The sequence below is a fragment of the Semicossyphus pulcher genome, unplaced genomic scaffold (assembly GCF_022749685.1).
Source record: "Semicossyphus pulcher isolate SPU_LCO1_2020_fin unplaced genomic scaffold, fSemPul1.0.p SCAF_18, whole genome shotgun sequence".
NCBI classification, from domain to species: Eukaryota; Metazoa; Chordata; class Actinopteri; order Labriformes; family Labridae; genus Semicossyphus; species Semicossyphus pulcher.
The window spans coordinates 9719830-9733418 of NW_027211691.1; the positions used below are offsets into that span (position 1 = coordinate 9719830).

The window sequence follows — 13589 nt, forward strand, 5'->3', positions numbered from 1 at the left end:
CAGATTCAGAATTAAAGGTACCCTTATTTACCACCAAACAACGCATTTACTCATGATACACAGGCTGAATTGGCAGGTGGACAGATTGGAGTCCAGCACCCAAACAGACTCCAATTCTGGGAAGAAGAATGAGTAGAATCACTATTTGATTAAACCGGGAAAAAATCCCCAAACTCCACCAACATTTTTGGCAGTGGATTACAAACAGACCTAATCTCCCACTGGTGTTCTCTACTCGGGAGCTCTGCCCTCAACCGAGACTCCACCTGGCCTCCATCCAAAAACACACGGATACAGGTATGTGTTAGTGTGGAAGCCTGTGCATCGGGATTTCAGTATGGGAATGTTTATAGGTGCATCTCAGAAACGATAAAGCATATTCTGATGATTATTTCAAGATGCATATTGCACATATTAGTGCTCAGATAGGTTTAAAGGTCTGATACGCTCCTCTCTGAGTGCTGACATGACTCTGCTGAGAGAGTGACACAGAATCCCTCTCTGAGATGATCCCTCTGGTTTTGGTGAAGGGCAATGGCAGGAATTCAGACCTCTGCTCCGTGCTCTTTGTGTCAACACTGCTGGTGAAACATGGCCACAGCTGATACGCCTAATGACACAGAGGGGGGAGGGGGGGGGGCGATGGTGGCTAAACCACACACGGCAGAAAAACAGGGATGGAGTATCTGTGAGCTTTTGAAGATGCGATTTGGTTTTACGATTTTCATTTTGCGATAAGCAGACGATCCTAAGAAGTGGATGAGGGAACAGAAACTATTAAACCAAGCCAACAGAACGCCATATGTGCTCATTAAAGCCAAAACAAAATCATAAGAGACTGAATGCGAAAACGTTAAAGCCGTTTAAAAGCTGTATTTAAGGAATGGCATCTTAAGGTCCTTGACCTGAGTTAACCTTGAGCACTCCAAAATCTTGATCTCATACAGTCGACATTTTACCGACATTTAATAAAAGAATTGTTATGAATGACAATCATTGACTAAAGTTGTGGATCACTGCAGCGCTAACATCACTAAGTCACACCTAACTGTTGAAACAGCTAAGCTTTAAAGGACTTTAAAGCTAAAGTATCTTGTAAGACGAGAAGGAGACAGATATCAAAGTCAAATTGAGAACAGTTGTAATTATCACTTTTATTATATATTTTGGTTACAGCATTAGCTTGTGTCCACTAACGGGCCTATTTTCTATACAAAACCAAAGCAATTCAGCGTCCTCAGCGCAAATAGCCCTCGGTGTCAGCATTAGGCCTACATCGCTGCTGTGCTCACAGCGCTCTCAGATGAAAGTAGCTTTGGAACATTGCCGCGCCTGTCAATGTCACTTCTCCCTCACTGACCAATAAAAATCAAAAAGGGGCGGGACTTCAGATGTCAACTTTCTTCAACTAATCCTGGCGTTCACTGACATTTATCTCATGCAAAAATTTCCTTGATAAAAGCAAATATTAAGCATTCAGAGTGATTTAAAACAGACTTACCGGTCGCTACCAAGGAAAGCAGTGCCGCGACACAACCTTCGTAACCTAGCAACAGTTACGCCGGTGAGAAGCACTCTGAATTTGAAATTGTGGGTGCTGCCAGCTCAAAAAACAGGTGATAAGTCTCTTAAATGTTTGGGTTGCCAATTCCACATTAATAAATTGGTTGTCCACCAGATGGTTGATGTTCAATCCATGTTAAATAGTTTATTGGTCCATCTCATTATAAAATTTACATACATAAAAGTTACATTATATTGATTGAAATGAGTTGCAGTAAGAAAAAAAAGGAATTTTAGCAATGAAGGAGATGAGTTAGTAGATTTGGTATGAGGAGAAAAAATAGTTGGATCTGTGCATCCCTACAAAATTCCAGCCGTTTCTCAGAGACCAAATAAATCCAATTAAATATCTTGTAATATTTCATATTTTGTGGTTAGCACAAGAAGGCTCCTGGTTCGCCCAGGTGGGGCCTTTCTTTGTCGAGTTTGCATGCTCTCCTTGTGCATGCATGCATTCCCTCCAGGTACTCCGGCTTCCTCCCAAAGTCCAAAGACATGCTCGTTAGCTTAATTGGTGACTCTAAAATTGCCCGTAGGTGTGAATGCGAGCGTGAATGATGATGTCTCTAATGACCGCTGATCAGTCCGGGGTGTACCCCGCCTTTCGCCCAATGAAAGCTGGGATTGGCTCCAGAACTCCCTGCAATCCTGAAAAGGATAAGCAGTATAGATAATGGATGGATGGAGTTGTTTTTTTTTTTTTTATTTAGATGAGAATTGATGATCAAAAAGCAAATGTTTAAGCACTGGAGGAAATACTGATATGAAGTAAATATTCTGAAGTCAAGATGAAACACTGGATGTCTTATTTTTGTGTCTTTTTTTTTATCCACAAGCCGCTGTTAACCAGGGAGTCAAAGTAACCTGCGTTCAAACTAAGCAGACAACTACATACTGTCTCTATATGATACACACATGCACACCCAGAGCTCCACTGATGCAAATGAAGACATGTCGCCACACAACTATGCAAATGTCAGACATCTCCAATATATCCACATGCAAACACACATACAGGCAGAAGCTTTAAATATAAACCACCTCACATGCAAATGACTCAAATCTTCATTAGAAGTTGAAAAGAAGGACTCTTAGCAAGACGTGCCATAATGAGGTCTACAGGGAATAAAGGAATCGGTGTGAATAAAGGACACACTGAGGTGACTCTGCAGTGATTCTCGATCATAACAGTCCATAAATCTTTTACAAATCTGGAACCAGATCCGTCGAATGAGCCTTAGAGGATGAATAGACACAATGTTAAACCAACAACGCCTCTTCACTCGACTTCCTCATGAAGAAAATCAACAAATGGTTGACACGATGATGACGGCAATGAGGCAGTAACCACGGTAACCAGCAGAGACACTTGAGCAAGCTGTCCAACGAGGCATCTGGCCTGTATTCATTTGCAAATGAACAAACGAGCACTACATACTACTGTATTTGTGTAATCTCGCACTAAAATGAACACATATAAACAAAACATAGATTGTAGTGTAAATATGACAAAGAGGAAGGCACACACACACACACGCACGCACACAAACAGCCGCTCCATGGTGCGTCTCATTTAACTACGAGGCTCAACATCCGAAGCTGAACCTGTGCGAGTAAAGGTCACATTGCCTGGCAACCACTTGAGCTTAAGGAATGGTTTTAATTATGGTCTGTACTCTCTCTCCTCCAATCTCCTGCCACTATTCACCCGAGTGTCTGCACACACACACACACACACGATCATATACACACACACAACCATCAATTTCCTTCGGCTGTGCAAAGCCAAAGGAGCATTAGCGTTAGGTTACATCTGCCCACGGCGAGAAAACTGTGATGCAATCAGGATCTGTCTTTCATGGAGTAAGTGGAAGAGGTGCAAAAACAACAACCATAGTAACACAAAAAGTACAGTATTTTTTTAAAGAAAATTATGTCTCATGATGCAACTTTTTTCTTCTGCAACAGTAAAATAATATAATAAAATGGAATACTGTAAAAAGATGACACTGATAGATGAAATATCCTCATTTAATCCGATTCACTACAACAGGAAACGCATCACCAACACGGCCACACATACAGTGTCATCCATGCGTGTCATTACAAGAGTGGTTGCATGCTTCGAAAAGGGTTTCTGTGTGGAAAAGCAATACTCTGACAACAACAGGAGAAGTGATACATCCCTAATCCAATCCGTGAACATCTGGAGTCAAAGCCGCCTAGCTAGCCAATCAGAGTGGCTGAACAGATTTAGCAGGGCACATTAGTATCCAGAGGTTAAAGATGCACGGCTCTGGTAGAAGGTACAAAAATAAAATAAAAATCCAAACCGGAAAAAACAAACATTTTAAGAGTTGCTCCAGTCAAAACAAACTGAAAGACCCATTTTTTAAGGAAGCAGATGGCAACTATTGAGGCTGGGTTTGCTAACATTCTTTATAAGTGCATTTAAAGACACTACAGGTACTATTTCTTGATCTTTGATGATGTGGATATTAAATGTGTGTGGATATAAAAATGATGTGAAAGCAATAATCTTTATCAGTGTTGCAACAGTTACTCGATTAGTCGATTGATAAAAAAATACAACAATTTTATGATGATAAGATAGTTTGTGTCAGTTTCTGTTGTACTGTTGTTATAGCAACTTGCTGCACAAATCACCATGTAGCACTAAAATGCAATATAAAATAAGTTATGTGATAGTAGATGTAGCCTTATGCATAATACCCACCCCTGTGCATAATATATGCAAACATACCCAAATTCCAAAATACAGAAGGTTAAAATGCATTTAAAAAATGTGAATCTAGGGATAAAAGTATGGTCAGCCTCTTCAGTTAATATCTATTTATAGTCAACAATACTTCTATTAGTGACTAACCTATTGATTCTAAGTCAGTCTATTTGCTGTGGACAATATTTTGGTTTATTCCCTACCTTGGACTCTTCTGTATGACCAAAGTTTCGATGACTGAGTGCCCATGAAAAGTTGGCTCGCACACGTCCCTCAAAACATGACAGCTACAGATATCTTAGAAATATGGGCCACTCAGTTTGATGAATTGACTGCTTTATCAGTCCACACATTAGAGGATAATTAGCTAGCTAGGTGGCAAGCTTGCTATTCGTAATGGCAAACGTTAATTTCAAAAGACTATGAGTTAAAAATGTTATTTAAGCCTAGAGGTTGTATTAAATTATTAGCTTATCTTTTAGCAGGTTATAAGTAGCAGGTAAGACATTTTTCATGATACTGTTAACTCTACCCTCGCTAGCAGTCAAAGTGTAAAAGTGAATACACTTTTAGCTAGTGAATAGCTAGCGATACAAATGTTAAAAAAACAAAGGGGCCTTAAAACAAATTATCTTTAAAATAACTAAGTTAAGTTACTAAACGTTAGTTATGTGAGCTAGTTATTCAGCTAGCTATCGGTTGCTAAGCGACAGGGGCGGCGATTTGTGACGCAATGGTTAGGGCGGGAACAACAGGAAATCCTCCATAGACCAGACCATCTCGTTTCAGTTGAGCCTTGGCGGTCTACGCAGGCTACAAATTACCCATCCTTCGTAGACCCTCATCTCAATTCAGCCCCTTGAGATGGATTTTGTCATTTGTCACTTTTTGGCAATTTAGCAATTTTTATAGTCTTATAGTTTATCAGTCTTAATTTACTTCATCAGTAGTCATTGATGCTAACATTTTGCAATATTGACTGATGACTTCACTACAGTTGAACAGGTGCATTGAGTTAGAAAAGATGGCACATTGCCATTTGAGATTTTTACCTAATTCTTTGTCATGTCATGGGAAATTCTCAGGAGGATAGCGCACACACACGCACACATTAACACACAGAATTCCTTGGAGATCTAGCTTACTGAACCGTGCACTCTTCATTTCTTTACATCTGAAATCACAGTGTGTCTAATACAATATTTAACTCACTCCAATGACTCCTCCTCTCATCCTCCCGTTATGTATAAATTAACAGCGACAAGACGCACTACAAGAAAGAAGCAGTGCATCACATTCACTGTTTAATAATGAAAGGAGTACGGTCTTGTAGAAAATTCTTTATAAAGTAAGAGCACAATGTGGAGGAAATAGAGTAAAGCCTCTGCACAAGAAGTACATCTAAATTTTTAATGATTGCAGGTGTACCACTACATGAGTTAACCTCTTTATATCAGCCTTGGACTCCGCATGACTCCCCCCTCCACCACCTCTTCCTGCTACTCGCCCGCCTGCCTGCCTGCCTGCCTGCCTGACTCATCGCAGCCTTTCTTGAGAAGCAGCAGAAATATGTACCATTCTCAGAGAGATTACAAACCACAGCCACACAGTGTAAAGGCATGTCGGTGAAACCCAATCCTATCACCACCGCTGTCGACACAGCCCAGCGCTACACTCACGTTTACACACAGCTATTTCCCACAGGCTATTCTCCTCTACTCTCCAGGGAACAAAGCACTCGTACAGTGTAAATATAAGTCAGGAAATCTATCCAATTCAAGCTTTATTTACACGTACAGTAAAATGGACACTTTCTTTCCCTTTTCAAGTCTTCTCTTTCTGTGTGATGTCCTCCTGCTGGACTTGTAGGCTGATTATTTCTGCCAAAATGTTCCTTTCTCCTCTCGCCTTTCCAATGCCTCCCACCAGGGAGAAGAAATATTAAGGAGGGGGTGAGGAGAAAAATAGCCTTTTCCGCTCACTCTGAAAATGCATCCTTTTTATTTCTTCTCCAAATTCTTTCTACATCATTCCTATTTACTGAGATAAAGTATTGTAGCATTGTGTGTATTTACAGCAGCAAATGCACCAAAATTAAGCCACATGTTTGATAGGTTACATGTCCTCGTTGTTGATGTGTCAATTACTACAGATACAGCTGTGTAGTAATTAAACAACAAGTCTTCAGCCATGCTAGCAGGCCTGTGAAGCTGTAATTAGCTACAGTGGGGGCGTTGAGCTACGTGCTAACGTTAGCTTGCTAACATGTGCTATTTGTAGTGTTGTTTGACTCTTTAGGCCTCAAATGAAAATAAAATAAGAATACGATTTTTAACAGACATCATTTTATCCATCTTAGTTTAGTGTGTTGCTGTGCTAGCAGTCTACAAGCTAGCTACTAGCAAGTACAGTAGCACTCGATAGAATGTCATTTGTTTTAGTAGTATTTACACAAAGTTTGATCTGATAATGGCACCAAATGTAAAATAAATATGCCAATTAGATAAGTAACAACAAGGGGGGCATAAATACAACATATAAATGCAGTCATTTTGATAGTTGCTGAGTCATTCCTCTTAAAAACACAAATGCTAACTAAATATTTCAGCGTAAGAGAAAAAAAATCATCGAATCATCAGAATGATTGGGATACATTGTCGGGTTCCCACTGATGGCAAAACTTCTTGGCAATCCACCCTGAATTTTTTTTAGATGTTTCAGTCTGGACAAAACAATCATCGGTGAAATCTCCAGAGACTGCTAGCATGGCTAAAATCTAACACTTAAAACACTAGTGTTTTTTTTAATGCTCATGACATACACTCAGAATGATTCCCATATTACAAGCCTACAATAGCTCAGTCATTAGCCTTTTGGTATAATACTGCTTACAGGGTTACATCCACTGACATCTCTCGGGCTGCTAACTATGACTTTATAGAAGGCTAATGTGGTGAAGTACTGAATAAGATTAGATTACACGCTGTAATTTAATAAAACAACTCCACTAACTCATGATGCATGCAGCATTGCATAGCCCCATTATTTATAGCTTATTTTTACAAGATGGCTCCGGTCGTTAATTTGACTGTAATAGATAACATGACGCACATGTGTCCGGGTATTTTATGTGTGTGTGTGTACATGTTGTGAGTGTTTGATTCTGTCAGCAATAAATGTTGTGTTCACATTTCCATGAGTATAAGACTTGTCATGGGTTAAATATATTGTATGGTGTGCTTTGCACTACTCTAACTAGTGATTCAGACGGCTGGCAGTCCTCCCCACAGTTACAGTAAGTATAGGTTTCGTGGCTCGTTGCTACTGTACATTTTGTCACTTCATAAAACGACCAACTTGACATACTTCTGAAAGGTGTGTGGCGCCACTTCTTCTCTATAAGAGGTGGGACAAGCAGGCAAAATGAACCCTTGTGCCCCTATTTGGAGCAGAAGAAGTCATCAGCATCGAGGAACTGCAGAAACAGAATCTTACATGATGTTCTTCGGGTTGGGATTATTTTGTTCACATGTTGAAACACAGGCGGATCTATAACTCTCTCCAAAAAGGGCAGGTGGTGAGTGTCTGAGGTCATCACACAGCAGGTGATAAACAAACACCCCTGGACTCAAACGCACCACACACTCGCACACTTTCTCTGTTCTCTTGCCAAATGATAGCAGCCTTATCTCACCTCTCACATCCAAACGCACAGTTTCTCCCATTCTCTAAAAAATCTCTTCCTCCCATTTATATGGACACACACATGCACACACAGACACGGGAGAGATGATAGTGTGAGCGAGATGGCAGGCTGCTATATCAGTGGTGGGACGGGTATATATTCCTGGCTGGTGCTGATAAGCCAACTGATGCCTTGCCTTATTTAGTCAGTACTCACTGCTGACACACCAGCAGAGCAGCAGACACCCCATGCACCCTCAGTGTATGCATTTGTCTTGTGTGTGTATGTGTGTAAGGTGTTTCTGTGGGGAGGGAAGTGAGTTCTGATTAAGTGAATGCATATAGATAGTGTTTAAATGTGTGTTTGTATGTGTGTAAGAGTGAATCCATGGACATACAAAAAGTCCTCGGTACAGCTTCCTAAATATTTGACGGATATATCTGAAAGTCTTGAATAATAGCTAAAACATTTTTTATAATCTACTTTCAGCCTACTTTTACAGTAAATACAGCTAATTAATACCCCCCACTCCAACATTAATTATAGGTTAAAGAAGCATCTTAAAGGTCTGAGAAATTTTACACCCTTACATGTCCTTCCTATATCACATTTTAAATCACATTCAATTAGTGATCCTGAAGCATATTTTACGGGTTAAGAATCACATAATTACCTCTGGCAGAGTAATTCAATAATCATAGGTCTAATTAGAGTTAGTGTACATCATACATCATTAAGATATATACTCAGTTATTGCACTTATAATAAATGTTTGTTGATTATTTCAGGGTTAATGATTGTCTGTCTATAGACATCTGCTGCACACATATACAGCCAGGTGTGGGAAGTATTACCGCAAAATTCAGTGTATAAGACGCGCTTTTAATACATTTTTTTCCATTTAAAAAGTTGGCTGCGATCAATATACCAGTATAAAATGCAGAAAGGGGTATGTTTTTGTGTTACGGTATTTTACCCAGACAATGGCGCTGTCCGATTATTAAGTGGTGACTCCACGTCTCTGCATTAAACTGTTTCCGTGGCCAAGCCACTACGACGTCTCCTATTTACAATATGCACCAGTTTTGTTTTCCTCTCTGTTTTAAGCGAGGAAAACTAACTTGATTGATGCTAACGCTTCGTCACGGACGTGCACCGTCATGTTCGCCAGTGCAGCCGCCACCCTCACAACAATCAACGTTACCGTAGGCTGCCAGCTACTGCTAGCTACAGCACCAGTGGCTAGGAGGATTGCAAACTCGACATGGCGAAAACAGATGGTAGGCTGTAATTTGTGTGTTTTGAATGAAAATAAATTGTAATATTGTTGAAATAACTTGTCGACATGTTTTTTTTTGTTTTTTTTTACAGTACTTTATATTATAACTGCAGGATCTATCCAGTTATTCAGCAATGAATCGCTTGGTTACGTTGTAACCTTGGTTCTTTGAGTGAAGAGACTAGAGATACGATAGAGAACTACACATAGGTGAGACAAACACACAGGCCTCAGATGGCCTCACATGCCGGGAATTGATACGATGGTCAACACTCCAGACATTCCTGGACACCATTAGTCTTAACTTTTTGCTGATTACTGTAAAGAGAAAAAAAAGAATCATATAAATATCTCTCCCATATCTGGAGGACCTGCATATTAGGTGTTGGTTAACCTTTCACTGCAGCCTGCAGAGTAAACTGTGCAATCAAATGGAAACACACACTTGGCCTGCATGCATGGGCTGGCTGACGGTGTGTTTGTTTTGGCATTTTAACCCAAACCCTTAGGTTAAATTGATGATGCACACTTTCCCAACCTACAACGCTAAGAAAAGCAGGTCGGTAAAACAATATAGAAAATCAACACTATGCTTTGAAAGAAGCTCAGACAAGTAGAAATTCACTATAAGACCTTTACCTTTAAGAGACAGCACAGTAAGTTAAAGGGAAAGTTTAGGTGTACTAAAGGCCATTACAGTAGATTACAGTGTATACTGTCACAGCACTGAGCCACCAGGACACCTAAACTGCTGCTCTGTAACAAAAGGGCTTTATAGGAGAAGCATCATGACACGGTAAACGTTTCAAAGGCACGGCCACTTATCTCAGTTCCCAGGCCTCTGACACCACAACACCACACACGCCCAAATACACACACGGACACAAGAGCACACCGCGTCTGTGTGTGTAGAAGTCCATTTGACATAGATAAGGCTGACAAACTAACAGTGAATGGGGGTCACAGCCGCACGACTCGCGCCAGCTCTGTATCGATTGGCTGATCGAGAGCGTGAGGTCATCAGCTCCACCCTGGAGGCTGATGGGATAGCTCTTCTGCGCAAGGGAGGGCCGGTCGGGTCCTCTGTGCCCTTCTTTTTTCTTAAATTCTGCTCTCTTTTCAGATCAGACTCCCCAGAAACATCTCGCTCAGCAAAGTGACCGCATCCCCCCCCCCCCCCCCCCCCCGTCTTATCCGATCGACTTTCACCCCCCCTGGTCTCTCACTTCAATCCATTTTTACTTCCACCAGCCCTCCCTTCATTCCCCGTGCATCCGCTGGGTACACTCCACATCCAAAGACAGCGCGTCATGTGACCAGAGCTGGATCGATACGAGTGCATCTTTCCCCATGCACTGTATAATGAGACTTACATAACCTGCTTACACACAACCGTCACAGTCTGCCATCCGAGCTAACAGCACAAAAACAGTCTTAAAAGGAAAATAGGATGTTTTCAGTAGCACATGACGGAGCGGCAAGTACCCGGCAGTAATTTGATCACTTACAACAGTACAGGGGGCCTTGTTTGCTGCCATTAACACTTTGTAGCAGCTTGAATGCTTATACTGTTGTTGCCTTAGCGCCATGCATCAGGTCATGTGCTTTCTTCTGCTGTGAATTGTTGCTCTAATGCACCGTTGTGTTTCTTTCTTTCATCCAGGTTTCTCTTTAGAGGGGGCTTATCTGTGCAGCAAACAGTATGCAGGAGTTTGAGTACTTATCATGTTAAATCCACCTTATGTAATCTTTATTTTATATGCCTGAAATCTGCAGAATTAAGCCCTTTCTCTCCCCCTCTCTCTACGCTGGATAGGATGTATTATGCTTTAAGAGAGTTTGGGGATATTATAGTAAAAGCAGCTATTCATAGAGCCTGCTATTACTGTATTACTGTAAATGGCTTGGTTCAGCTCGGAGTCAGAATACTCCCATTCATTGTGTTTTATAATATTGAGTGTGTGTTTCATTTCATCAGACAAAATAGGTTAGATTTGTGGATTCAAAGAAAAATGGATCACCGGATTAATCATTCATGCTAAACAATGCTGAAATTATGATACCCATTTTCAATCGCCAGGGCACGTAGTTATCAGCTATGATTGTTTCGCTGGTCTAAAAAGCATTTTGATGTGACTCCATAGATTGCAAAGTCTGACGCTCGGTGAACCACTTTGGTTTGGACCGATATATCTCGACAACTGTTTGATGAATTAGCATGAAATCTTGTGCAGGGGATCCCCAGAGCATAAACCCGTCTAGTTTTGGTCATCGCCTGATTTTTTAACAAGTACAACCAAAGGGTTTAAATTTATGTTTTTCAGTGAAATGTCTCAGCAGGTAACAGATGAATAGCACTGAGAGTTTGTAGTGGCTTTCATGATCCCCAGAGGATCAACCCTACCATTACACTCCGTCTATTACGGCAATAATGTTTTTGTTTTAAAGTACTGGGCTGCACAATTAATCAAATATTCGTCCCGATCACGATTTTGGTTCAGCAAGAAAAAATAACCTGTGTCTGCACCGCAAAGCAACACAACTAACTTGTTCAACCAGCTGAAAAAACAAACACAAAGTGCAGTGTGACGAGTGTATAAAGGCCAAGAGGAATAACGTCGCTACTCCCCGTCCTCGTCCAGCATCAAGTCAGTCATCCATAACAGCAAGACACCTTATCCACCCAACTCTCAATGACACATTGAAACTACCAATGCAGCTTGCATTGCATTTAACCTCTAGAGGATGCACCAAATTCAGGTAAAGAAGCTAAGTTTAAGTCTTAATTTGTACATGAGCTGGGATTTAGAACAAAATGTTTATTTAAATGTGAAAGTACATTAAAAAATTAATAAATAATTGTGATCTCAATATTGATCAAAATAATGGTGATTATCACGTTGGCCATAATCGTGTAGCCCTACTATGAGGTCAACTCTTAGATAGATTGCCATGAATCTTGGTATTGATATTCATGGTGCTCAGAGGATGAATTTGAAAGACATTGGTGAACCACTGACTCTAACTTGAGCACCATCAGTTTCCATCACTTTTTTGGTAAAACACCGAAAAATCTACTGGATGGATTGTCATGAAAACTTTGTTGTGGTTCCCAGACGATGAATCATGCTACCTTTGAAGATCCCCTGACATTTCCTTTGGTCTGAAGTTAAAATATCTCAACAACAACAAGTTGGATTGTCATGAAATTTGGTTCAAATTATCATCTTCCCAACGGGATGAATTGTAAGAAGTTTGGTTATCCTTCAACACGTCAACTAGTAGCATCATCAGGTCAAATTTTTAGTCCAATACTTTGGTTTATGGCCAAATACCTGCAACATGTGGTCAGTGCTAATTAGAAAGGTGAGCATGCTAGCAAGCTAAACTAAAATAGTTACATATTTACCTAGTAGATATCAGCATGTTAGCATGCTAAAAACTACAAAAATGGCTGCAGACACTTATCTTCTATAAAACTGTACTAAATCTGTTCTCAGCAGGATAAAACACTAATTACACTGATTAATTGATTAAGAAGAATTATAGTTCATTATGTTTCTTTTAATTATTTGATCGACTGACTAATTGCTTCATAACTACCACTCTTTGTATGCAAGTGTTAGCGCCCATATTCTTTGTGTTAAAAGTGTGTGAGAGATGGGGATACAATAAGAATGTCTTTGCTTCCACATCCTATAAATGTGTGTTTGTGTGTTTTCATGCATGCAAATTCATGTTCACCTCATGAGAGAGACACACAAAGAAATCAAAGCATGCGTGATTGCATGGAGACCTTTTCACAGCTTGTACACATCCTCACAGTCCTGCGTCTAATAATTCCCTGATGCAATGAAACCAGAGGATGTCAAAGTGATGCTGCGTACGCTGAACTGTGTCCCAGTAGGAGGGAGGCTTTAAATGAAAAGGTCACATCTCATCCACCTGTTAAAGAGCAGATGCCACATCAGAGCAACACTTGGCAGGAGGAGCAGGTATCGTTATTGGGCACACAAGACGCACTTGGCACGACGCAGGTATGGCTATACGTGAAATCATAGGCACACGAATCGCTCTCTCGCACACTCACACAAGATGCCTCACCCCTCTCCCTGGGAATGAAAGATATGGGCAGAGAATAGAAACAGAACCTTTTCCAGGGATGATCACACTGGCTACACAAAAGCCTTGACTGCCGATGATGTATAAAGGTCGCCGCTGTTGTCATGGGACTCCACTTACACACAACTGAGCCTTCAATCACTCGGGAGATATTCGTCAAACAGGCCACACCCCTGACTCTTACATGGGGAAAATATCTT

General features: G+C 40.7%; 1 protein-coding gene across 1 annotated transcript in view; it reads right to left on the reverse strand.

The window, feature by feature from the left end:
* jph1a (junctophilin 1a) overlaps positions 1-13589 on the reverse strand; it is a 37177-nt gene that overhangs the window by 19868 nt on the left and 3720 nt on the right. The window lies entirely within an intron of this gene.